At 48.3% G+C, this 25,514-nt stretch overlaps 1 protein-coding gene and 1 pseudogene across 1 annotated transcript in view; both read left to right on the forward strand.

Moving 5' to 3' along the window:
* Window positions 1–1,609: 1,609 nt before the first annotated feature.
* LOC141047333 (dehydrodolichyl diphosphate synthase complex subunit Nus1 pseudogene) lies at window positions 1,610–2,453 on the forward strand (annotated as a pseudogene).
* Window positions 2,454–12,369: 9,916 nt separating this feature from the next.
* Window positions 12,370–25,514, forward strand: part of LOC141047309 (uncharacterized) — a 36,635-nt gene continuing 23,490 nt past the window's right edge. The window contains exons 1-2 of the mRNA XM_073542368.1: window positions 12,370–12,534; window positions 12,787–12,859. The gene's annotated coding sequence lies outside the window, so the exon portion shown is untranslated. The remainder of the gene's footprint in view (window positions 12,535–12,786; window positions 12,860–25,514) is intronic.

The following is a 25,514-nucleotide window of genomic DNA, read 5'->3' on the forward strand; positions in this document are numbered from 1 at the left end:
CACCATACAGTATTATGGGTACCACATAGTCCACCATACAGTATTATGGGCACCTCATAGTCTTCTATACAGTATTATGGGCACCACATAGTCCGCCATACAGTATTATGGGCACCTCATAGTCCGCCATACAGTATTATGGGCAACCACATAGTCTTCTATACAGTATTATGGGCAACCACATAGTCCTCTATACAGTATTATGGGCACCTCATAGTCTTCTATACAGTATTATGGGCACCACATAGTCCACAATACAGTATTATGGGTACCACATAGTCCACCATACAGTATTATGGGCACCTCATAGTCTTCTATACAGTATTATGGGCACCACATAGTCCGCCATACAGTATTATGGGCACCTCATAGTCTACCATACAGTATTATGGGCAACCACATAGTCCTTTATACAGTATTATGGGCAACCACATAGTCCACCATACAGTATTATGGCCCCATATAATGCTCATTCATGCAGTATATCATGGGCCGCATATAATGCTCCTCTATATAGTAGATCACGGGCTTCATGTAATGCTCCTCCATACAGTATATCACAAATCATATATAATGCTTTTCCCTACAGTACATCACGGTTCGCATATAATGCTCCTCCATACAGTACATCATGGGCCCCATGTAATGCCCCTCCATAAAGTATTAGCCCTGTGCTCTTTACAGAATTATGGGCCCCATGCTCCTCCATACAATATTATGGTCAGCATGCTAATCCATATAGATTTGTGGGCCCCATGCTACTCCATACAGTATTACTGGGCTCCCCTGACTCACGGTTCCCATAGTGTGTCCCACCCCAAGTTCACCCATGGCCCCAGCGCTTACCTGGGTTCGCCGGGTGGTGCCGCCGGTGCTGGTCTTTGCGATGGGTCGGGACTGCGTACATGCGCCCACGCGTGCCTTTACCTCCTGCATTTTTAAAGGGCACTCAGTCCTTTTTTTTCTTCTTTCTCCTTCTCTCTGGGGTCCACCATGCATTTCACCGATGTCCATGTGGGCCAGTCCAACCCTGGTTGCGCTCTTGTATGATGACTGTTGGTGGCACTCTATTAGGGGGACTGTTGTTTGCACTCTTTTATGGTGACTGTCGGTTGCGCTCTTGTATGATGACTGTCGGTTGTGCTCTATTATGGTGACTAAGGTGGCGCCCTGTTATGAGGACTGTCAGTAGCACTCTATTTTGAGTACTGTCAGATGTGCTCTACTATGGTGACTGTCGATTGTGCTCTTGTATGATGACTATTGGTTTTCTTCTGGTAACTGTTGGTTGCGCTCTATTTTGAGGACTGTCGATTGTGCTCTATTATGAGGACTGTTGGTGGCACTCTGTTATGCTGTCGGTTGTGCTCTGTTATGGTGACTGTCAGTTGCGGTCTTGTATGATGACTATCAGTTTCACTCTTTTATGAGGACTGTCAGTTGCACACTTTTTTTGATGACTGTCAATTGCGCTCTGTTATGGTGACTGTCAGTTGCGGTCTTGTATGATGACTCTGTCAGCTTCGCTCTTTTATGATGACTCTCAGTTGCACTCTGTTATGGTGACTGTGTGGCACTGGCATGGTTGCGGGGTCAGTGAGCAGCGTCCATGTCCATGCTGTACGCGCTGGCCTAGCGCCTCGTTCATCTGCTGCTCGGTGCACAGCGGGCACTGCTGGCATGGCTCCGACTCTGGCACTGGAGAGTGTGGCGGGCGGCAGGTGCCCTGCTCTTACCTCCTGATATCTCCCACCAGGAGCGGGCGCCGGCTGCTGACAGCAGGTTCCCCCCAGTGCCTGTGCCCGCAGTCCTCCAACACCACGTACCGGAGCGGCCAGCAGTGGGGGCCAGACCGGGCACAGCTCCGCAAATTGCCCGTACACATTGGCCTGCTGATCGGCGAGGAGCAGAAGAGCTGCCCAGATGTGGCCAGCCTGGTGCTGTGGTGTATGGCGCTGGGCATCTCCGATGTCAGCGTCTATGACCCGCAAGGGATCTACAAGCAAAACTGCTTCAGACTTATGGATGAAGCATTAAAGCAGCAGAAGGAGGCCTACTCCAAGTATCCACTTGAATATGCGAATGGCAGCGCTGAGGAAACAGATAAAGCTTTTCGCCATTTGCCTGTGTTAAAGGTGCTGTCTCCAGAGGACAGGAAGCCAGACATTGTGAAAGCTGCTCAGAATTTTTGTCAGCTTGTAGCAGACAAACAGAAGCCACCAGCAGAATTGGATGTAGATGCCTTTGATCACCTTTTAAGAAGTACACACAACTTTCCAGACCCTGATCTAATATTAAAATTTGGCTCTATCAGTAGCACATTAGGTTTCCTGCCATGGCCTACAAGACTTTCAGAAATGATCTCTCTACCATCCCATGTGAGTATTCCGTATGAAGACTTTATCTTTGCTCTCCGTTGCTACGCAGGCTGTCCGCAGCGGCTTGGCAAGTGACTACTAACCTTTCAGTTGGTTTAGGCTTCCTCCGAAAGGGCCTCAATACGCCTGTTTACAAGCGATCGGTGACTCAGTCCGGCTGCCTCACAGGTCCTACCCCTGATATGGGCTTCTACCATAGACCTGGGTTTAATCATGTCTGTATAAAGTGTCTCCAGCTCTTCTGGAAGCGGATATGTAAACATGACGCGGTCATGGACAGTCTCATAGCCTACAGTTCCTTTTAGTTTTCTTTAGTGTCTACCTGACTTGCCATTGATAAGACCGATATCGAGTGCAATATTACAACCTCTTTCTACCATGTCTACCTAAGTCATCAGTCCGTCCAGCTCCTTCCATGGGATGGACAGCATTGTGGATGCTCACCACCAGATATTTGGAATATACAAGATTGCCTATTCACTACAGGAGTGTCATGATCTACTTAGTTTGTGGGATTAGGTAGTTCAGAGGTTAATCTGGACGGCCTCACTTTGGGATTCTGGGAGGCTTCTTATAGCCTCATTGTGAGGTCATTCCTCGTCGCTTATACTTTGACCCTTGACTGAGTATTTGTGACCCTGTTGTGCCTGTGCTACTTTATGCTTGTCTGGTTCTGATCTGGTTCTGTCCCCGTTAAGAGTTCTGTCTGTCCCTCCTGTACTGCGCTGCTATCTCTGTGTATGACTCCTTGCCTATGTTCTGACATTTCCCTGCTTGCCCCCCTGTACTGCGCAGCTATCTCTGTGTTTGACTCCTTGCCTACGTTCTATTCTCTGCTCGCCCCTCCTGTACCGCGCCGCCCTCTCCGTGTGTGACCCCCGTTTGTCCGACCTGAGTTCCCCTCTCCTCTACTCCTGGGTCCCTGTAGCATCCTGCACTCATCTCCAGCAGCAGGACGCTAAGCCCCGCCTTTTGTGGTCACATGATCGAAGAACCTTCTGCTTCCTGCTACCCTTAGCGCCCCCTCTCACCACGTTGCTCAGGTCCTGTCTGCCTGAGCTTTCCCTGCAGTATCTGACGGGCCCTCCCTCAGTGTGGGTGAGTCACCCTGCTCAGCTGTGGCAGTTCGCGGTGGTGACAGGATCCTGATAAGGAGGCCCTGAAAGCACCAGCGGCATCTTATTGAAGATCATGTAAACATTTTCCTCCATTGTAATGTGAAGCATTTACCATAGAAAAGTCGACAAAGCAAATCTTGTCAAATACATTAACCAAAGCGAGAACTTGAACAGTTCCTCTTACAATTGGCACTGAAATTACATGCCAGCAAACATTGTAGATTTTTTTTTATATAATTTAAAGTTTTGACTATTTTTTTAAAGAATTTTATTTTATTTTTTATTTGAAATAAGGGCACCTTATACACCAGCTTAGCTTACACGGGTCATAACCCATCGTTGCCCATGTGTTTTGGAGCAGATTCTGTTAATATTAAGGATTAATCAGTCAGTGCTGTTATTTTTATTATTTATTATTTTTTTGTGTCCAGGAAGCAGTGTTGTTATAGCACCCAGCTGCCCCGTCCAACTGTGCGGCATTAAATGGGCTCTATGGGCAAAGCGGATCCGGCAGGGTCTGGAGGGTTGCTGCACTTTTTTTTTTCTTTTTCGTGCAAAATAGGCTTCAATTAAAATAATAAAAAAAAATCCCTGAATATCCTGGTTCTTGGGAACAGCTGCCATCTTGCTGCCAACACCCCAGGGTGACACATCCAGAGCTGTGTACGCTCTCCACAGCCGGTTACTTTATGCTGTACCATTGCCCCAACATGTCCAAGCCCCTGCGTGGTCCGGAAAAGGCGGTGACGCCCTCATCCATCATTCTCTTGGCCCTAAAAAATTGTATATGTGAAGATATAGACTATTCACCAATAACTTGCTGTAATGTGAATGCTTGTGGCATACTGTACTTTTATCTTCATCACGCCGAAATGTTTCCACTGGTATTCATTAGTTTTCATTTATTGAATGTCGGATGCCGTGTAATCTGTTCATCAACAAATATATTTAAGAGGGAGCGCTCTCTGCAGTACCTCCCTCTAGCCATCTTATGCTGTCAGTGGCGCTCTGTTATGGTGACTGTCAGTGGCGCTCTGTTATGATGACTGTCGGTGGAGCTCTGTTATGGTGACTGTCGGTGGCGCTCTTTTATGATGACTGTCGGTTGCGTTCTGTTATGATGACTGTCGGTGGCGCTCTGTTATGATGACTGTCAGTGGCACTCTGTTATGGTGACTGTCGGTGGCGCTCTGTTATGGTGACTGTCGGTGGCGCTCTGTTATGGTGACTGTCGGTGGCGTTCTGTTATGATGACTGTCGGTGGCGTTCTGTTATGACTGTCGGTGGCGCTCTGTTATGGTGACTGTCGGTGGCGCTCTGTTATGGTGACTGTCGGTGGCGCTCTGTTATGACTGTCGGTGGCGTTCTGTTATGATGACTGTCGGTGGCGTTCTGTTATGGTGACTGTCGGTGGCGCTCTGTTATGGTGACTGTCGGTGGCGCTCTGTTATGATGACTGTCGGTGGCGCTCTGTTATGATGACTGTCGGTGGCGCTCTGTTATGATGACTGTCGGTGGCGTTCTGTTATGATGACTGTCGGTGGCGCTCTGTTATGTTATGATGACTGTCGGTTGCGCTCTGTTATGATGACTGTCGGTGGCGCTCTGTTATGATGACTGTCGGTGGGGCTCTGTTATGATGACTGTCGGTGGCGCTCTGTTATGGTGACTGTCGGTGGCGTTCTGTTATGGTGACTGTCGGTGGCGTTCTGTTATGGTGACTGTCGGTGGAGCTCTGTTATGGTGACTGTCGGTGGCGCTCTGTTATGGTGACTGTCGGTGGAGCTCTGTTATGGTGACTGTCGGTTGCGCTCCTGTATGATGACTGTCGGTGGCGCTCTGTTATGATGACTGTCGGTTGCGCTCTGTTATGGTGACTGTCGGTGGAGCTCTGTTATGGTGACTGTCGGTTGTGTTCTGTTATGGTGACTGTCGGTGGCGCTCTGTTATGGTGACTGTCGGTGGAGCTCTGTTATGGTGACTGTCGGTTGTGTTCTGTTATGGTGACTGTCGGTGGCGCTCTGTTATGGTGACTGTCGGTTGTGTTCTGTTATGGTGACTGTCGGTGGCGCTCTGTTATTATGACTGTCGGTGGCACACTGTTATGGTGACTGTCGGTTGTGTTCTGTTATGGTGACTGTCAGTGGCGCTGTTATGATGACTGTCGGTGGCGCTCTGTTATTATGACTGTCGGTTGTGCTCTGTTATGGTGACTGTTGGTTGCGCTGTTATGATGACTGTCGGTGGCGCTCTGTTATGGTGACTGTCGGTGGCACTCTGTTATGGTGACTGTCGGTGGAGCTCTGTTATGGTGACTGTCGGTGGAGCTCTGTTATGGTGACTGTCGGTGGCGCTCTGTTATGGTGACTGTCGGTGGAGCTCTGTTATGGTGACTGTCGGTTGTGTTCTGTTATGGTGACTGTCGGTGGCGCTCTGTTATGGTGACTGTCGGTGGAGCTCTGTTATGGTGACTGTCGGTTGTGTTCTGTTATGATGACTGTCGGTGGCGCTCTGTTATGGTGACTGTCGGTTGTGTTCTGTTATGGTGACTGTCGGTGGCGCTCTGTTATGGTGACTGTCGGTGGAGCTCTGTTATGGTGACTGTCGGTTGTGTTCTGTTATGATGACTGTCGGTGGCGCTCTGTTATTATGACTGTCGGTGGCACACTGTTATGGTGACTGTCGGTTGTGTTCTGTTATGGTGACTGTCAGTGGCGCTGTTATGATGACTGTCGGTGGCGCTCTGTTATGGTGACTGTCGGTTGTGCTCTGTTATGGTGACTGTCGGTTGCGCTCTGTTATGATGACTGTCGGTGGCGCTCTGTTATGGTGACTGTCGGTGGAGCTCTGTTATGGTGACTGTCGGTTGTGTTCTGTTATGGTGACTGTCGGTGGCGCTCTGTTATGGTGACTGTCGGTGGAGCTCTGTTATGGTGACTGTCGGTTGTGTTCTGTTATGGTGACTGTCGGTGGCGCTCTGTTATGGTGACTGTCGGTGGCACTGTTATGGTGACTGTCGGTGGAGCTCTGTTATGGTGACTGTCGGTGGCGCTCTGTTATGGTGACTGTCGGTGGAGCTCTGTTATGGTGACTGTCGGTGGCGCTCTGTTATGGTGACTGTCGGTTGTGTTCTGTTATGGTGACTGTCGGTGGAGCTGTTATGGTGACTGTCGGTTGTGTTCTGTTATGGTGACTGTCGGTGGCGCTCTGTTATGGTGACTGTCGGTGGAGCTCTGTTATGGTGACTGTCGGTTGTGTTCTGTTATGATGACTGTCGGTGGCGCTCTGTTATTATGACTGTCGGTGGCGCTCTGTTATGGTGACTGTCGGTTGTGTTCTGTTATGATGACTGTCGGTGGCGCTCTGTTATTATGACTGTCGGTGGCACACTGTTACGGTGACTGTCGGTTGTGTTCTGTTATGGTGACTGTCGGTGGCGCTCTGTTATGGTGACTGTTGGTTGTGCTCTGTTATGGTGACTGTCGGTTGCGCTCTGTTATGATGACTGTCGGTGGCGCTCTGTTATGGTGACTGTCGGTGGAGCTCTGTTATGGTGACTGTCGGTTGTGTTCTGTTATGGTGACTGTCGGTGGCGCTCTGTTATGGTGACTGTCGGTTGTGTTGTTATGGTGACTGTCGGTGGCGCTCTGTTATGGTGACTGTCGGTGGCGCTCTGTTATGGTGACTGTCGGTGGAGCTCTGTTATGGTGACTGTCGGTGGCGCTCTGTTATGGTGACTGTCGGTGGAGCTCTGTTATGGTGACTGTCGGTTGTGCTCTGTTATGGTGACTGTCGGTGGCGCTCTGTTATGGTGACTGTCGGTGGAGCTCTGTTATGGTGACTGTCGGTGGCGCTCTGTTATGGTGACTGTCGGTTGTGTTCTGTTATGGTGACTGTCGGTGGAGCTCTGTTATGGTGACTGTCGGTTGTGTTCTGTTATGATGACTGTCGGTGGCGCTCTGTTATTATGACTGTCGGTGGCGCTCTGTTATGGTGACTGTCGGTTGTGTTCTGTTATGATGACTGTCGGTGGCGCTCTGTTATTATGACTGTCGGTGGCACACTGTTACGGTGACTGTCGGTTGTGTTCTGTTATGGTGACTGTCGGTGGCGCTCTGTTATGGTGACTGTCGGTTGTGCTCTGTTATGGTGACTGTCGGTTGCGCTCTGTTATGATGACTGTCGGTGGCGCTCTGTTATGGTGACTGTCGGTGGAGCTCTGTTATGGTGACTGTCGGTTGTGTTCTGTTATGGTGACTGTCGGTGGCGCTCTGTTATGGTGACTGTCGGTTGTGTTCTGTTATGGTGACTGTCGGTGGCGCTCTGTTATGGTGACTGTCGGTTGTGTTCTGTTATGATGACTGTCGGTGGCGCTCTGTTATGGTGACTGTCGGTGGAGCTCTGTTATGGTGACTGTCGGTGGCGCTCTGTTATGGTGACTGTCGGTGGCGCTCTGTTATGGTGACTGTCGGTGGCGCTCTGTTATGGTGACTGTCGGTGGAGCTCTGTTATGGTGACTGTCGGTTGTGTTCTGTTATGGTGACTGTCGGTGGCGCTCTGTTATGGTGACTGTCGGTGGAGCTCTGTTATGGTGACTGTCGGTTGTGTTCTGTTATGGTGACTGTCGGTGGCGCTCTGTTATGGTGACTGTCGGTGGCACTCTGTTATGGTGACTGTCGGTGGAGCTCTGTTATGGTGACTGTCGGTGGCGCTCTGTTATGGTGACTGTCGGTGGAGCTCTGTTATGGTGACTGTCGGTGGCGCTCTGTTATGGTGACTGTCGGTTGTGTTCTGTTATGGTGACTGTCGGTGGAGCTCTGTTATGGTGACTGTCGGTTGTGTTCTGTTATGGTGACTGTCGGTGGCGCTCTGTTATGGTGACTGTCGGTGGAGCTCTGTTATGGTGACTGTCGGTTGTGTTCTGTTATGATGACTGTCGGTGGCGCTCTGTTATTATGACTGTCGGTGGCGCTCTGTTATGGTGACTGTCGGTTGTGTTCTGTTATGATGACTGTCGGTGGCGCTCTGTTATTATGACTGTCGGTGGCACACTGTTACGGTGACTGTCGGTTGTGTTCTGTTATGGTGACTGTCGGTGGCGCTCTGTTATGGTGACTGTTGGTTGTGCTCTGTTATGGTGACTGTCGGTTGCGCTCTGTTATGATGACTGTCGGTGGCGCTCTGTTATGGTGACTGTCGGTGGAGCTCTGTTATGGTGACTGTCGGTTGTGTTCTGTTATGGTGACTGTCGGTGGCGCTCTGTTATGGTGACTGTCGGTTGTGTTCTGTTATGGTGACTGTCGGTGGCGCTCTGTTATGGTGACTGTCGGTGGCGCTCTGTTATGGTGACTGTCGGTGGAGCTCTGTTATGGTGACTGTCGGTGGCGCTCTGTTATGGTGACTGTCGGTGGAGCTCTGTTATGGTGACTGTCGGTTGTGCTCTGTTATGGTGACTGTCGGTGGCGCTCTGTTATGGTGACTGTCGGTGGAGCTCTGTTATGGTGACTGTCGGTGGCGCTCTGTTATGGTGACTGTCGGTTGTGTTCTGTTATGGTGACTGTCGGTGGAGCTCTGTTATGGTGACTGTCGGTTGTGTTCTGTTATGATGACTGTCGGTGGCGCTCTGTTATTATGACTGTCGGTGGCGCTCTGTTATGGTGACTGTCGGTTGTGTTCTGTTATGATGACTGTCGGTGGCGCTCTGTTATTATGACTGTCGGTGGCACACTGTTACGGTGACTGTCGGTTGTGTTCTGTTATGGTGACTGTCGGTGGCGCTCTGTTATGGTGACTGTCGGTTGTGCTCTGTTATGGTGACTGTCGGTTGCGCTCTGTTATGATGACTGTCGGTGGCGCTCTGTTATGATGACTGTCGGTGGCGCTCTGTTATGGTGACTGTCGGTTGTGTTCTGTTATGGTGACTGTCGGTGGCGCTCTGTTATGGTGACTGTCGGTTGTGTTCTGTTATGGTGACTGTCGGTGGCGCTCTGTTATGGTGACTGTCGGTTGTGTTCTGTTATGATGACTGTCGGTGGCGCTGTTATGGTGACTGTCGGTGGCGCTCTGTTATGGTGACTGTCGGTGGAGCTCTGTTATGGTGACTGTCGGTGGCGCTCTGTTATGGTGACTGTCGGTTGTGTTCTGTTATGGTGACTGTCGGTGGAGCTCTGTTATGGTGACTGTCGGTTGTGTTCTGTTATGATGACTGTCGGTGGCGCTCTGTTATTATGACTGTCGGTGGCGCTCTGTTATGGTGACTGTCGGTTGTGTTCTGTTATGATGACTGTCGGTGGCGCTCTGTTATGATGACTGTCGGTGGCGCTCTGTTATTATGACTGTCGGTGGCACACTGTTACGGTGACTGTCGGTTGTGTTCTGTTATGGTGACTGTCGGTGGCGCTCTGTTATGGTGACTGTCGGTTGTGCTCTGTTATGGTGACTGTCGGTTGCGCTCTGTTATGATGACTGTCGGTGGCGCTCGGTTATGGTGACTGTCGGTTGTGCTCTGTTATGGTGACTGTCGGTTGCGCTCTGTTATTATGACTGTCGGTGGCACACTGTTACGGTGACTGTCGGTTGTGTTCTGTTATGGTGACTGTCGGTGGCGCTCTGTTATGGTGACTGTCGGTTGTGCTCTGTTATGATGACTGTCGGTGGCGCTCTGTTATGGTGACTGTCGGTTGTGTTCTGTTATGGTGACTGTCGGTGGCGCTCTGTTATGGTGACTGTCGGTTGTGTTCTGTTATGGTGACTGTCGGTGGCGCTCTGTTATGGTGACTGTCGGTTGTGTTCTGTTATGATGACTGTCGGTGGCGCTCTGTTATTATGACTGTCGGTTGCGCTCTGTTATGGTGACTGTCGGTTGCGCTCTGTTATGGTGACTCTCGGTTGTGCTCTGTTATGATGACTGTCGGTGGCGCTCTGTTATGGTGACTGTCGGTTGTGTTCTGTTATGGTGACTGTCGGTGGCGCTCTGTTATGGTGACTGTCGGTTGCGCTCTGTTATGGTGACTGTCGGTTGTGCTCTGTTATGATGACTGTCGGTGGCGCTCTGTTATGGTGACTGTCGGTTGTGTTCTGTTATGGTGACTGTCGGTGGCGCTCTGTTATGGTGACTGTCGGTTGTGTTCTGTTATGGTGACTGTCGGTGGCGCTCTGTTATGGTGACTGTCGGTTGTGTTCTGTTATGATGACTGTCGGTGGCGCTCTGTTATTATGACTGTCGGTTGCGCTCTGTTATGGTGACTGTCGGTTGCGCTCTGTTATGGTGACTGTCGGTTGCGCTCTGTTATGGTGACTGTCGGTGGCGCTCTGTTATGATGACTGTCGGTGGCGCTCTGTTATGATGACTGTCGGTGGCGCTCTGTTATTATGACTGTCGGTGGCACACTGTTACGGTGACTGTCGGTTGTGTTCTGTTATGGTGACTGTCGGTGGCGCTCTGTTATGGTGACTGTCGGTTGTGCTCTGTTATGGTGACTGTCGGTTGCGCTCTGTTATGATGACTGTCGGTGGCGCTCTGTTATGGTGACTGTCGGTTGTGCTCTGTTATGGTGACTGTCGGTTGCGCTCTGTTATTATGACTGTCGGTGGCACACTGTTACGGTGACTGTCGGTTGTGTTCTGTTATGGTGACTGTCGGTGGCGCTCTGTTATGGTGACTGTCGGTTGTGCTCTGTTATGATGACTGTCGGTGGCGCTCTGTTATGGTGACTGTCGGTTGTGTTCTGTTATGGTGACTGTCGGTGGCGCTCTGTTATGGTGACTGTCGGTTGTGTTCTGTTATGGTGACTGTCGGTGGCGCTCTGTTATGGTGACTGTCGGTTGTGTTCTGTTATGATGACTGTCGGTGGCGCTCTGTTATTATGACTGTCGGTTGCGCTCTGTTATGGTGACTGTCGGTTGCGCTCTGTTATGGTGACTGTCGGTTGTGCTCTGTTATGATGACTGTCGGTGGCGCTCTGTTATGGTGACTGTCGGTTGTGTTCTGTTATGGTGACTGTCGGTGGCGCTCTGTTATGATGACTGTCGGTGGCGCTCTGTTATTATGACTGTCGGTTGCGCTCTGTTATGGTGACTGTCGGTTGCGCTCTGTTATGGTGACTGTCGGTTGTGCTCTGTTATGATGACTGTCGGTGGCGCTCTGTTATGGTGACTGTCGGTTGTGTTCTGTTATGGTGACTGTCGGTGGCGCTCTGTTATGGTGACTGTCGGTTGTGTTCTGTTATGGTGACTGTCGGTGGCGCTCTGTTATGGTGACTGTCGGTTGTGTTCTGTTATGATGACTGTCGGTGGCGCTCTGTTATTATGACTGTCGGTTGCGCTCTGTTATGGTGACTGTCGGTTGCGCTCTGTTATGGTGACTGTCGGTTGTGCTCTGTTATGATGACTGTCGGTGGCGCTCTGTTATGGTGACTGTCGGTTGTGTTCTGTTATGGTGACTGTCGGTGGCGCTCTGTTATGGTGACTGTCGGTTGTGTTCTGTTATGATGACTGTCGGTGGCGCTCTGTTATTATGACTGTCGGTTGCGCTCTGTTATGGTGACTGTCGGTTGCGCTCTGTTATGGTGACTGTCGGTGGCGCTCTGTTATGATGACTGTCGGTGGCGCTCTGTTATGATGACTGTCGGTTGCGCCATTAACCCCTTACTGTCTGACCGGTGAGGTCTGCGCCATTAACCCCTTACTGTCTGACCGGTGTTGTCTGCACCATTATAACCTGGAGAAATTCCATAAAAAACGCATTATAAAGCCGGAAGAAGAGACTGGAATGGAGTCTGTATGAGAAGCTCCGGGAATCACCTCCGATCTACTGTCCTCAGTGCTGAGCACTCTACAGCGGAGCGGCTGAGATGAGGAGCTCAGGGAATCACCATTTCCTCCGACCCAGACACAGCTGCTTCCTGCCATCGGGCGGCAGAGGACAGAGGCCCCGCCCCTTCCGGTGACGTCATCTCCTCCCAGGCCCCTCCGGTTGGCAGCTCCTCTCTCCCCTGTGGCTTCTTCCTCGTGTCCCTGTTGCGGCTCTGCAGGTGGAGGTCTGTACCGAGTCCTCCTCATCCTCTATGGGGTTATTTCTCCCTCCTCCTATATCGCCTCCATACTCCACAGCGCTGTACACACAGTGTTATCACACTCACTATAGGCCTTATTCACACCTGGGACTCCTGGCTGTGTCTGTGCACTGGCTGCGTTTTCCTCCAGACAGTAATGTCCTCCCCTTTGTCCCGGCCACTGTAATAATTCTCCCTTCTTCCCCCACATGATAATATTCCCCTATTCACCTGCAGGCAGGGCCGCCATCAGGGCATTACTGCCCTCACTGCAGAAGAGTTGCTTCACCTGCTGGGGATCGCTTCTGAGGTATGAAAAACAATTTTTTTTCTTTGTAAAATGAAATAAATGGGGGGAGGGAGTGCTGCACATGATGGAGGGGGTGCTGCACATGATGGAGGGGGTGCTGCACATGATGGAGGGGGTGCTGCACATGAAGGAGGGGGTGCTGCACATGACGGAGGGGGTGCTGCACATGATGGAGGGGGTGCTGCACATGATGGAGGGGGTGCTGCACATGATGGAGGGGGTGCTGCACATGAAGGAGGGGGTGCTGCACATGACGGAGGGGGTGCTGCACATGACGGAGGGGGTGCTGCACATGACGGAGGGGGGTGCTGCACATGACGGAAGGGGGTGCTGCACATGACGGAAGGGGGTGCTGCACATGACGGAAGGGGGTGCTGCACATGACGGAAGGGGGTGCTGCACATGAAGGAAGGGGGTGCTGCACATGACGGAGGGGGGTGCTGCACATGACGGAAGGGGGTGCTGCACATGACGGAAGGGGGTGCTGCATATGACGGAGGGGGGTGCTGCACATGACGGAGGGGGTGCTGCACATGACGGAAGGGGGTGCTGCACATGACGGAAGGGGGTGCTGCACATGACGGAGGGGGGTGCTGCACATGACGGAGGGAGGCTACACATGACGCAGGGGGTGCTGCACATGACGGAGGGGGTGCTGCCCATGATTTTGGGGGGGTTCTAACAATGATGGAGGGGGTGCTGCACATGATGGAGGGGGGCGCAAATGATGGATGGTGCTCCAAATGATGGAGGGGGTGCTGCTAATGATAAAGGGGGGCTGCATATAATGGGTCGGGTGCTGCGAATCCTGAAGGGGGGTGCTACAATGATGGAGGGGGTGCTGCAAATGGTAAAGCAGGCTGCAAATGACAAAGTGGCTTCAAATGATGTATGGGGGTGCTGCCAATGATGGAGGGTTGCTGCAGATAGATAGAGGGGGTGCTGCACGTGGTGGAGCGGGGTGCTGCACGTGGTGGAGCGGGGTGCTGCACGTGGTGGAGCGGGGTGCTGCACGTGATGGAGCGGGGTGCTGCAAATGGTAAAGCAGGCTGCACATGATGGAGGGGGTGCTGCACTTGATGAAGCGAGGCTACACATGATGGAAGGGGTACTGTAAATGATAAAGGGTGCTCCAAATGGTAAAGCAGGCTGCAAATGATAAAGGGGCTTCAAATGATGTATGGGGGTGCTGCCAATGATTTTGGGGGCGTTCTACCAATGATGGAGGGGGTGCTACAAATGATGGAGGGGGGCGCAAATGATGGATGATGTTCCAAATGATGGAGGGGGTGCTGCAAATGATAAAGGGGGCTGCATATGACAAAGGGGCTTCAAATGATGTACGGGGTGCTGCCAATGATGTAAGGGGTGCTACAAATGATGGAGGGTTGCTGCAGTTGATAGAGGGTGTGCTGCATAATCTGGATTATGAGTTCCATTCCTTACACTTTTTTTTAGAACCTTCAACTACACAGAGGCAAGCAACCCCCCCCCCTTCCTAGCCTGAAAATTTCTTTCACTCACTGCCTGAAACTACAACTCACTCTTTCCTCCCCCCCCCCCCACCTCTGTAATGTCATTGTCTTCAGACCATGCGGGACTGTCCCATAGCATATAATGGGAATTTATTCATTCGGACGTAATGCAATGTGAGATTGTGATAGAAAAATGAAACGTACATATTTGGAACGAGCTGCGATTGAGCATCGCTTCAGCGCCTCTTGGCAGTCGCTAGCACCGACAGAATCAGAGAAATGGATTCCTCCTGAACAGAGTGGAATAGCTTATCCGAATTTGGAACCATTAGAGAGCTAATTTCAATATAAGATGACTGATAGGTCTGCCGTTATTTTGCTAGGTTCTCAAGCCCAGTTATATAGCCGAGAAGGTTTCAGAACCAAAATTGCAACTTAGAGACAAGGGGAGGACCCTGGTAACTCAGCCCCTTTTATGATGTCATGACCCAGAATTATAGAGTACACCCACTCAAAAATTTGGGGGCAAAAATATAATTTTGTGGGAAAAAAACATGATTTTTTTTATTTCTATGGCTCTACGTTATAAACTTCTGTGAATCACTTGGGGGTTCAAAGTGCTCACCACACACCTAGATGAGTTCCTTGGAATGGTCTAGTTTCCAAAATGGGGGTTTCCACAGTTTAGGCACATCAGGGGCTCTCCAAAGGCAACATGACACTCGTAGACCATTCCATCAAAGTCTGCATTACAAAACGTCACTACTTCCCTTCTGAGCCCCGACGTGTGCCCATACAGTAGTTTTCTCCCACATATGGGGTATCAGCGTACTCAGGACAAATTGGACAACAACTTTTGGGGTCCAAATTCTCCTGTTACCATTGGGAAAATAAAACAATTGGTGACTAAATATAATGTTTGTGCAAAAAATATTATTTTTATTTATTTTCACGCCCGGGCGTTATAAACTTCTGTGAAGCACTGGGGGGTTTCAAAGTGCTCACCACACATCTAGATAAGTTTCCACTGTTTAGGCACATCAGGGCCTTTCCAAACGCCGCATGGTGTCTGATCTCAATTCCAGCCACAAAAGTCAAATGGCGCTGCTTCTCTTCCGAGCTCTGCCATGCGTCTATATAGTGGTTTACCCCCACATATGGGTTATCAGCGTACTCAGGACAAATTGCACATTAACTTTTGGGGTCATATTACCCTTGGGAAAATAAAAATTGGGGCTGAAAAGATCATTTTTGTGGAAAAAATACGATTTTTTAATTTTACGGCTGTACGTTATAAACTTTTGTGAATCCCTTGGGGCCTCAAAGTTCTCACCACATATCTAGATAAGTTCCTTGGGGGGGTCTAGTTTCCAAAATGGTGTCATTTGTGGTGGGGTTTTCACTGTTTAGGCACATCAGGGGCTCTCTAAACGTGACATGGCGTCCAATCTGAATTCCAGCAAATTTTGCGTTGAAAAAGTAAAACGGCGCTCCTTCCCTTCTGAGCTCTGCCATGCGCCGAAACAGTGGTTCCCCCCCACATATCAGGTATCAGTGTACTCAGGGCAAATTGCACAATTTGCAGTCCAATTTCTTCTGTTACCCTTGTTAAAATAAGAAAAATTGGACCTGAAGTAATTTTTTGGGGAAAAAAAGTTAAATGTTCATTTTTTTTTTAGCATTAAAAAAATTCCTGTGAAACACCTGAAGGGTTAAAAAAACTTCTTGAATGTGGTTTTGAGCACCTTGAGGGGTGCAGTTTTTAGAATGGTGTCACTTTTGGGTATTTTTATCATATAGACCCCCTCAAAGTGACTTCAAATGTGATGTGGTCCGTAAAAATAAAATGGTGTTGCAAAAATGAGAAATCGCTGGTCAACTTTTAACCCTTATAACTTCCTAACAAAAAAAAAATTTGGTTCCAAAATTGTGCTGATGTAAAGTAAACATGTGGGAAATGTTACTTATTAAGTTTTTACTCTTCGCCACGACAGCACCCACTGGAGGTATCTGATCCGCCCATTTGGAACAGGAAACCCTACAGGAAAGATAAAAGGGGCGGTCCGCCTTTCCTCCTCAGTTTTGGTTTCCTGTTCCAAATGGAGCAGGATCCTGCAGGATCTTACCTGGGCCATGCATCTGCCTGTGCGGTCTCCTCGGGAACGGCAGGGGCTGCGGTCCGGAAGCAGCGTCGGGGGAGATTCCGTTTGACGGCTCCCCCCTCGTCTGGTGGCATAGCGGTGATGACCGGGTCCGGGGAGGGCCGCCCGGTCTTACCAGGGAGCGGGCCGGTCCGGCATCCGGAGGCAGAATCCTCCCCCCCCCCCATCGGTGGGGATACAGCGTGGGAGGTGAGGCCATGAGCGCGCGAACCGCGTGTGTGAGTAGCGGTGGCGCAGGAGCCAGCCGGCGCCCGACGCTCCTATACCCCGGAAGTAATGGTTGAACTTCCGGGGTAGGATGGCGATGACGCGGCGCATGCGCCCTGACACAGGGCGACTTCCGGGGGCACGACAGGAGTAAAGATAAAACAGCGCTGCTGCAACGATGGAACCATGTCGTCCCCCGCAGAGTCGCAGACCCCAGCAGGGGATTCAGCTGGGGGCAACTCCACCAGGGACCGCAGCGCCAGGACAGAGACTGCCCGCAGGAGCGAGGCAGCAGAAACCCGATCCAGACCGTCTCAGCCATCCGACCCGGTATTAAGCTTCACTGGGTGAGTGTGCAAAGTATATACTCTATCTATTAAGCTAACCTCCTCCCCCTCCCCCCCCCCTCTTTACCTTTGACCTCCCACTTCAGTCAAAGAAAAAAGAAAAAACTAAACATAAAGAATGCGCATTATGTTCAGAGCCTCTCCCTGACTCCTACCCCAAAAAACTCTGCAAACAATGCATGAAAGACCAGGCAGGGGTCGACGATATCTTCTAAAGATATCCGAGCCATAATTAGGGAGGAAATACAAGCCATCAACCGCGCCAGCACTCCCTCAGAGTCCAGTCATAAGAAACAGGTCGTTGTTAGTTCAGAGTCAGAGGAAGAACAGGAGTTAAACTCAGGCTCCGCATTCACGTCTTCATCGTCATCCTCGGAGATGGAAGGACGCGCATGTTTTCCACTGGACAGCGTAGATAACCTAGTAAAAGCGGTTAGAAATACTATGGGGTGTGAAGAGGAAAGGGGAGCCCAAACTGCGCAGGACATTATGTTTGCGGGATTGGCAGAAAAAAAGAGGAGATCATTTCCGGTGATACCGGCAATTAAGGACCTCATCAAAAGAGAGTGGGAAAAACACGACCAGAGGGGTTTTCTCCCATCAGCCTCAAAACGGAAGTATCCGTTCACTGATGAAGACCTATTAAAATGGACTAAAATACCAAAGGTGGACGCCGTCATATCCTCCACTTCCAAACAGACCTCGATCCCGGTCGAGGACGCAGGATTGTTAGCAGACCCATTAGACCGAAAGGCAGAATCTTCGCTCAAAAGGTCCTGGGAATCCACCACCGGGGTATTCAAACCCGCAATAGCCAGCACATGTACTGCTAGATCAATGCTGGTATGGCTAGATCAATTAGACCAGCAGATTGAGCAAAGAGTGTCAAGGGAGAAACTGCGTGCAGCCATCCCGTTGATAAGAGGTGCAGCTGCCTTTATGGCAGACGCTTCAGCGGACACCCTAAGACTGGCAGCGAGGTCGGCAGCCCTGGTGAATAACGCCAGACGCGCGCTGTGGATAAAAAGCTGGAAAGGGGACGCACAATCAAAATCCAAAATTAGTGCAACCCCATGCGAGGGTGAGTTCCTCTTCGGGAAAGCCTTAGACGAAATTATCGCCAAGGCAAAAGAGAGGAAAAAGGCCTTCAGTGATTCTCCCATTCCGTTTTATAGGAAAACCTTTAAGAGACGGCCATTCGGGAGAAGAAGACAATCGGACAGAACGAATAGATGGGCCACGAAAGACGAAAAGCAGAAGGGTACCATCTTGAGAGGGCCAACATATAGGAGAGATAAAAATTAAGAGTTTAGACCCACCAGTTGGGGGTAGATTAAAATTTTTTTTTTACCAAATGGGAACAAATTACGTTAAACCCATGGATTTTGAACATAATCAAGGAAGGAATAAAGATTGAATTCCTTCAGATCCCTTATGAGTTCTTTGTTATAACTTGCCTTAATTCCTCAGTTCAGCAAAAGGCTCTCGAAGACGAGATTCGAGTCCTACTAGCTAAAAAAGTTTTAGTTGACGTCCCTGAGGAACAACAGGGTAGAGGCTTTTACTCTCCCCTGTTTTTGGTTTCTAAACCAGACGGTACGTTTAGAACAATTATTAATTTAAAGAAGCTTAATTCATTTATAAAAAATTATAACTTCAAAATGGAATCAATTAGATCCACTATAAAGCTTCTTTTCCCAAATTGCGTAATGGCAGGGATTGATTTAAAAGATGCTTATTATCATCTCCCTATTCACAACAGATTCCAGAAATACCTAAGAGTCGCAGTGGAAGTCGAGGGCAGGATTCGTCATTTCCAATACGCGGCCATGCCCTTCGGGCTTTCCACGGCACCAAGAATATTTACCAAGGTGATGGCAGAAGTGATGGCCTACCTTCGCCAAAAGGACACACTGATCGTGCCATATTTAGACGACTTCCTAATAATTGGGAATTCAGTCAAACAATGTACTGAACGCGTGACTGACGCAATCTCCTCTTTTCAGAGCCTTGGCTGGATCATCAATATCCAAAAGTCCAGACTCGATCCGCAATCTCTCGAGACATTTCTAGGATTTCAACTAGATTCCTTGACCCAGAGATGTCTACTACCTCAGGTAAAAATCACCCTCACAAAACAAAAAATACGAGCAGCTATAGATAAACCACGTGTATCCTTGAGAGGAGCAATGTCACTATTAGGATCACTAAATTCTTGCACCCCGGCAGTCCGGTGGGCCCAGTACCATGTCCGTACGCTACAACACCAGATCCTCCAAGAGGGTAAGCGACATAGTGGTCATTTACAGAGCAAAATAACCCTGTCACAAGAAGTCTTGACTTCCCTAGAGTGGTGGTTAGATGATGACCATTTATGTTCAGGAGTTCCATGGGTTATAGTTCCATCCTGTATCGTAACCACCGATGCCAGTCCCCAGGGCTGGGGAGCCCACATGGAGAATGGGTTTCATCAGGGAAGGTGGAGTAGAGAGGAATGCGAGTACTCATCTAATTTAAAAGAACTGACTGCAGTGTTCTATGCTCTATACAACTTCCTTCCGCAGCTCCAACAGAAGCATGTCAGGATCCTATCGGACAACACCACCACAGTGGCCTATATAAACAGACAAGGAGGAACTCTATCAGAGACTCTGATGTCTTCAGCGGCAAGAATTTTAAACTTAGCAGAAAACTATTTTTTGTCCCTCTCGGCCCTTCATATCAGAGGCGAGAGCAATCAAAAGGCAGACTTCCTAAGCCGACACACTCTACGACAAGGAGAGTGGTGCCTCAATCAGAAGGTCTTCAGGGACATAGTAGCCTTATGGGGACAACCCGAGGTGGACCTTTTCGCCACAAAGGAGAACAGGCAGATAAAAACATTTGCCTCCCTATCTCCGTCAGATCACCCAGACATACTAGACGCCTTTCTAGTTCCATGGAATTTCAACCTGGCGTATGCGTTCCCTCCATTGATCCTCCTACCTCAAGTAATTCGGAAGATCAGAGACGACAAAGCAAGAATAATCTTAATAGCACCGTTCTGGCCAAAAAGACCGTGGTTTTCGTGGCTGCAGATTATGTCAATAACAGATCCTTGGGTCCTTCCTTCGACTCCCAATCTACTCTCCCAAGGCCCCTTTTTCCACCCTCAAGTGCTCAGCTTGCACTTGACGGCGTGGAATTTGAGAGGCAGTTATTGAGGACATGAGGATTCTCTGAGTCTTTAATTACTACACTACTACAAAGTAGAAAACTGTCCACAACCCAAATTTACACTAGAATATGGGAAAAAAATTTCTTCAATTCCATACAGTACCTCATACAGCAGAAGTTCCGATAATCCCAATCTTGGAATTTCTGCAGAAGGGGAAAGACTTAGGCTTAGCAGTAAATACGCTAAGAGTACAAATATCGGCATTAGGAGCACTATATGGCCATAATATAGCAGGCAACAAGTGGATAACTCGATTTATTACAGCATGTGAACGAATAGCTCCAATCCACATACCCTCCGTCCCTACATGGGATCTAAATCTGGTCTTAGACGCCCTAACGGTAGACCCCTTTGAGCCGATCGACACAATACCCTTCAAATACTTAGCACTTAAAATGGCCCTCTTAGTAGCACTGACCTCAGCTAGAAGAGTGGGTGATATCCAGGCCTTGTCAATAGATCCACCTTTTTTCCAAGAATACCAAGACAGATTGGTATTAAAACCAGACCCTGCCTACCTGCCAAAAGTGGCAACAAAATACCATAGATCTCAGGAGATACTCCTCCCAACCTTCTATAAAAATCCCTCTACTCCGGAAGAGCAGAAGTTCCATACTCTGGACGTCAAAAGAACTGTCCTAAAATGTATTGAGAGGTCCAACAGTTGGAGGCAGAGTAGGGCCCTATTTGTTTCATTTCAGGGCTGTAAGAAGGGGTATGGAGTCACGAAGAGCACCATTTCCCGGTGGATCAGAGAGGCCATTCGTTTAGCCTACTCCGCAAAAAACGAAGATCCTCCAGGGAACATCAGGGCGCATTCCACCAGGGCAATGGCAACCTCTTCGGCGGAAAAGGGAGATGTTCCGATTGAAACTATATGTAAGGCGGCAGTTTGGTCATCCCCTTCTACCTTCTATAACCACTATAGACTTGATCTTTCATCAACCTCTGACTTAAGCTTTGGCAGGACTATCCTTGGCACGGTGGTCCCACCCAGGTGATGGTCTCTGGAATCTCTCCAGTGGGTGCTGTCGTGGCGAAGAGTAAAAAGCCGGATTACTTACCGGTAATGCTCTTTTAATGAGTCCACGACAGCACCCGCTCACTTCCCCCCCTAAAGATATCAATAGTTAAAGTATATCAACCAAATAATGGATAAGAAAGATGTTAAAATAAGAGAACATTGCCTAATCCTTGGCGGTCCTTCTGGTACTCTGAAACGTAAAACTGAGGAGGAAAGGCGGACCGCCCCTTTTATCTTTCCTGTAGGGTTTCCTGTTCCAAATGGGCGGATCCGATACCTCCAGTGGGTGCTGTCGTGGACTCATTAAAAGAGCATTACCGGTAAGTAATCCGGCTTTTTTGTGTGCCATATCTCTGTGATTTAAGGGTATAAAAATTCAAAGTTGGAAAATTGCGAAATATTCAAAATTTTCACCAAATTTCCGTTTTTTTCACAAATAAACGCAAGTTATTTTAGTGAAATTTTACCACTAACATGAAGTACAATATGTCACGAGAAAAGTGTCAGTATCATCGGTTCCATGGAAGCTTTCCAGAGTTATTACCTCATAAAGGGACAGTGGTCAGAATTGTAAAAATTGGCCCGATCATTAACGTGCAAACCACCCTTGGGGATAAAGGGGTTAATGATCAGTGTTGTAGTATGTGGTGGTAGTATGTGATCTGATTATGATGTGGCAGTATTTCTCCCTGTATGTGGTATTATTTGGTCAATATATGATGGTAATATGTGATTTGGTCACGGTATGGAGGTATTTGTTCCTTGTATGTGGTATTATTCGGTCACTATGTGGTGGTAATATATGGTCTGATCATGGTGTGACAGTTTTTGTCCCTTGTATGTGGTATTAATGGTTATCCTAAAAAAATATATGTGACTCATTCCCTTAAAGAAAAAGAAAAATATACCTGAAAAGAGTATTGGATATTTTAAGAAATGTTTAATAGGTTAGAGTAGAGTAGGTCCCAGCCAAAAGAGTCTACCTTGTCGTGGTGGTGGCTTAAAAATTCTTTTGGACAAAACAAAAGCTGCTGGATATGTATGTGATCTGGTGTCTGCTGGGAACTGTTAATATCAGATTGGCGAGAACGTGGTGCATAAGTGAGACTGTGGAAGGTTCAAGGTGTGAAGGCGGAACTTTGGTGCAGCCTGGGTGGAGTCTCAAGGGGGCCCGAAAATTGTGCTTAGTATGAGGCCCCAAAATTTCTAGTGGCAGCCCTGACCATCACATCCAAACATAAATTAGCTCTGAACAGGTGCTTTCCTAGAGTCGCCAACTCGTATATACATTCAAAGAAATAGCAGCACTCAGGCTAAAACAAGAAATATGAACATTGATTTGCTTTACTGCGCTAGAGAGATAAAAAATTGAGTACGCTTATCGCATAAATTGGCCAATTCATGTGTACCTGGCAGTCACGATAAGGCGATTCTCGTTGTCAGTACCTAATGTCAATCCTCTCTTAGACTGACGTCTAAATCTCTATGGGAGCCTAATGTGAATCCTCTCTTAGACTGAAGTCTATATCTCTATGGAGTGGTAGGATCCTGCTGCAATTAAAAATGCTTGATGCTAAGGGGCGAAGTGCTCAGTCAGAAGGCTAATGCATATAAATAACAAAAGACTGACCGTCACATCCAAATATAAGTTACCGTATATACTCGTGTATAAGCCGAGTTTTTCAGCTCCTTTTTTAGGCTGAAAAAACCCCTTTCGGCTTATACACAAGTCATATACCTGAAAGCCGGCAGAGGGAGGAGGGATCAGGAGACATGATACTCACCCTCCTGGCGTCTGCATATGCGGCTCTGGTACATCGCAGTCCCAGCGTCTGAATCTCCCTTTCTGTCTTCTTCCTGTGCTGGTCACATGGTAGCGCTCATTAAAGCCATGAATATGGATGTGTCTGTACTCCCATAGGGGTGGAGCCGCATATTAATGACTTTAATGAGCGGTACCATGTGACCAGCACAGGAAGAAGACAGGAAGGGAGATTTAGCCACGAGGACTGAGATGTAGCAGAGCCGGATATGCAGATGCCATGGGGGGAGGGTGAGCCATGCCATATTCACCTGTCTCCGTTCCACCGCTGCTCTCAGTCTTCTGGATCCTCTGGCGATGACGTGCTTAGTGTGCGCCCGGAGCCTGAACAGTCACTGCAGAGAGACGGCGATGCTGAGGAGCAGCGTGCAACGATGAGAGGTGAGTATGTCATTTTTTTTTTAAATCGCAGCAGCAGCAGCAATATATGGGGCATATATTAATATGGAGCATCTTATGGGACACCATTAACCTTTGTGCAGCATTATTATATGGGGCATATATATTAATATGGAGCATGTTATGGGCCACCATTAACCTTTGTGCAGCATTATGTGTGGGATTTATTAATATGGAGCATCCTATGGGGCCACCAGTTTCCTTTTATTAGTATCTATTTTTATTTTTGAAGTTTGCCAGTAGCTGCTGCATTTCCTACCCTCGGCTTATATTCGAGTCAAAGTTTTCCCAGTTTTTTGTGGCAAAATTATGCGCCTCGGCTTATACTCGGGTTGGCTTATAACCACGAGTAGATACGGTAGGTCTGAACAGGTGCATACCTGGAGTCGCCAACTCATATACATTCAAACAAAAAGCAGCACTCTAATCTGTAACGCTAAAACATGAAATATGAAATTTGAGATTTAGACTTCAATCTGAGAGGATTGGCATTAGGTCCTGGCAATGAGAATTGCCTTATCTTGGCTGCTGGGTACACATGAATTGGCCAATTTATGCAATAAGCATTCTCAATTTTTCATGTATCTAGTGCAGTAATGCAATTCAATTCTCATATTTCATGTTTTAGCGTTACAGAGTGCTGCTTTTTGAGACCATATATTAGTAGTGTCACCTATAGGTGCTTCTCACAAAAGTAGAATATCATCACAAAGTTAATTTATTTCAGTTCTTCAATACAAAGAATGAAACTTGTATATGATAGTCATTACAAACAGAGTGATCTATTTCAAGTGTTTATTTCTGTTAATGTTGATGAAAATGAAAACCCAAAAAGTCATTACCTCAGTAAATTAGAATACTTTATAACACCAGCTCGAAGAATAATTTTAAAATCCGAAATGTTGGCCTACTGACATGTATGTTCAGTAAATGCACTCAATACTTGGTCGGGGCTCCTTTGGCATCAATTACTGCATCAATGCGGCCTGGCATGGCCACTGCTGAGGGGTTATGGAAGCCCAGGTTGCTTTTGATAGCAGCCTTCAGCTCGTCTGCATTGTTGGATTGGTGTCTCATCTTCCTCGTGACAATACCCCATAGATTCTCCTTATGGGGTTAAGGTCAGGCGAGTTTGCTGACCAATCAAGCACAGTGATACTGTTGTGTGTAAACCAGGTATTGGTACTTTTGGCAGTGTGGACAGGTGCCAAGTCCTGCTGGAGAATGACATTTCCATCTCCAAAAGCTTGTGTGCAGCTGGAAGCTTGAAGTGCTCTGAAATTTCCTGGTAGACGGCTGCGCTGACTTTGGTCTTGATAAAACACAGTGGATCTACACCAGCAGATGACATGGCTCCCCAAACCATGACTGATTGTGGAAACTTCACACTAGACCTCAAGCAGTTTGGATTGTGGCCTCTCCACTCTTCCTCTAGTCTCTAAGACCTTGATTTCCAAAAGAAATGCAAAATTTACTGAAAACAAAACCTTGGATCACTGAGCAACAGTCCAGTTCTTTTTCTCCTTGGCCCAGGTAAGATACTTCTGGCGTTGTCTATTGGTCTTGAGTGGCTTGACACAAGGAATGTGACACTTGTAGCCAATGTCCTGGATACATCTGTGTGTGGTGGCTCTTGAAGCAATGACTCCAGCAGCAGTCCACTCCTTGTGAATCTCCCCAAAATTTTTGAATGGCCTTTTCTTAACAATCCTTTCAAGGCTGCGGTTATCCCAGTTGCTTGTGCACCTTTTTCTACTACACTTTTTCCTTCAACTCAACTTTCCATTAATATGCTTGGATCCAGCACAGCCAGCTTCTTTAGCAATGACCTTTTGTGGCTTATCCTCCTTGTGGAGTGTGTCAACGAGAAACGCCTTAACGTGGCTTCCAGGTACACATAAATTGGCCATTTTATGCGCTAAGCTTTCTCAATTTTTCATATTTTTAATGCAGTAATGCAATTCATTTTTCATATTTCATGTTTGCATGCAATGACACTACA

Source organism: Dendrobates tinctorius, unplaced genomic scaffold (genome assembly GCF_039654945.1).
Source record: "Dendrobates tinctorius isolate UK_male_01 unplaced genomic scaffold, ASM3965494v1 ptg000126l, whole genome shotgun sequence".
NCBI classification, from domain to species: domain Eukaryota; kingdom Metazoa; phylum Chordata; class Amphibia; order Anura; family Dendrobatidae; genus Dendrobates; species Dendrobates tinctorius.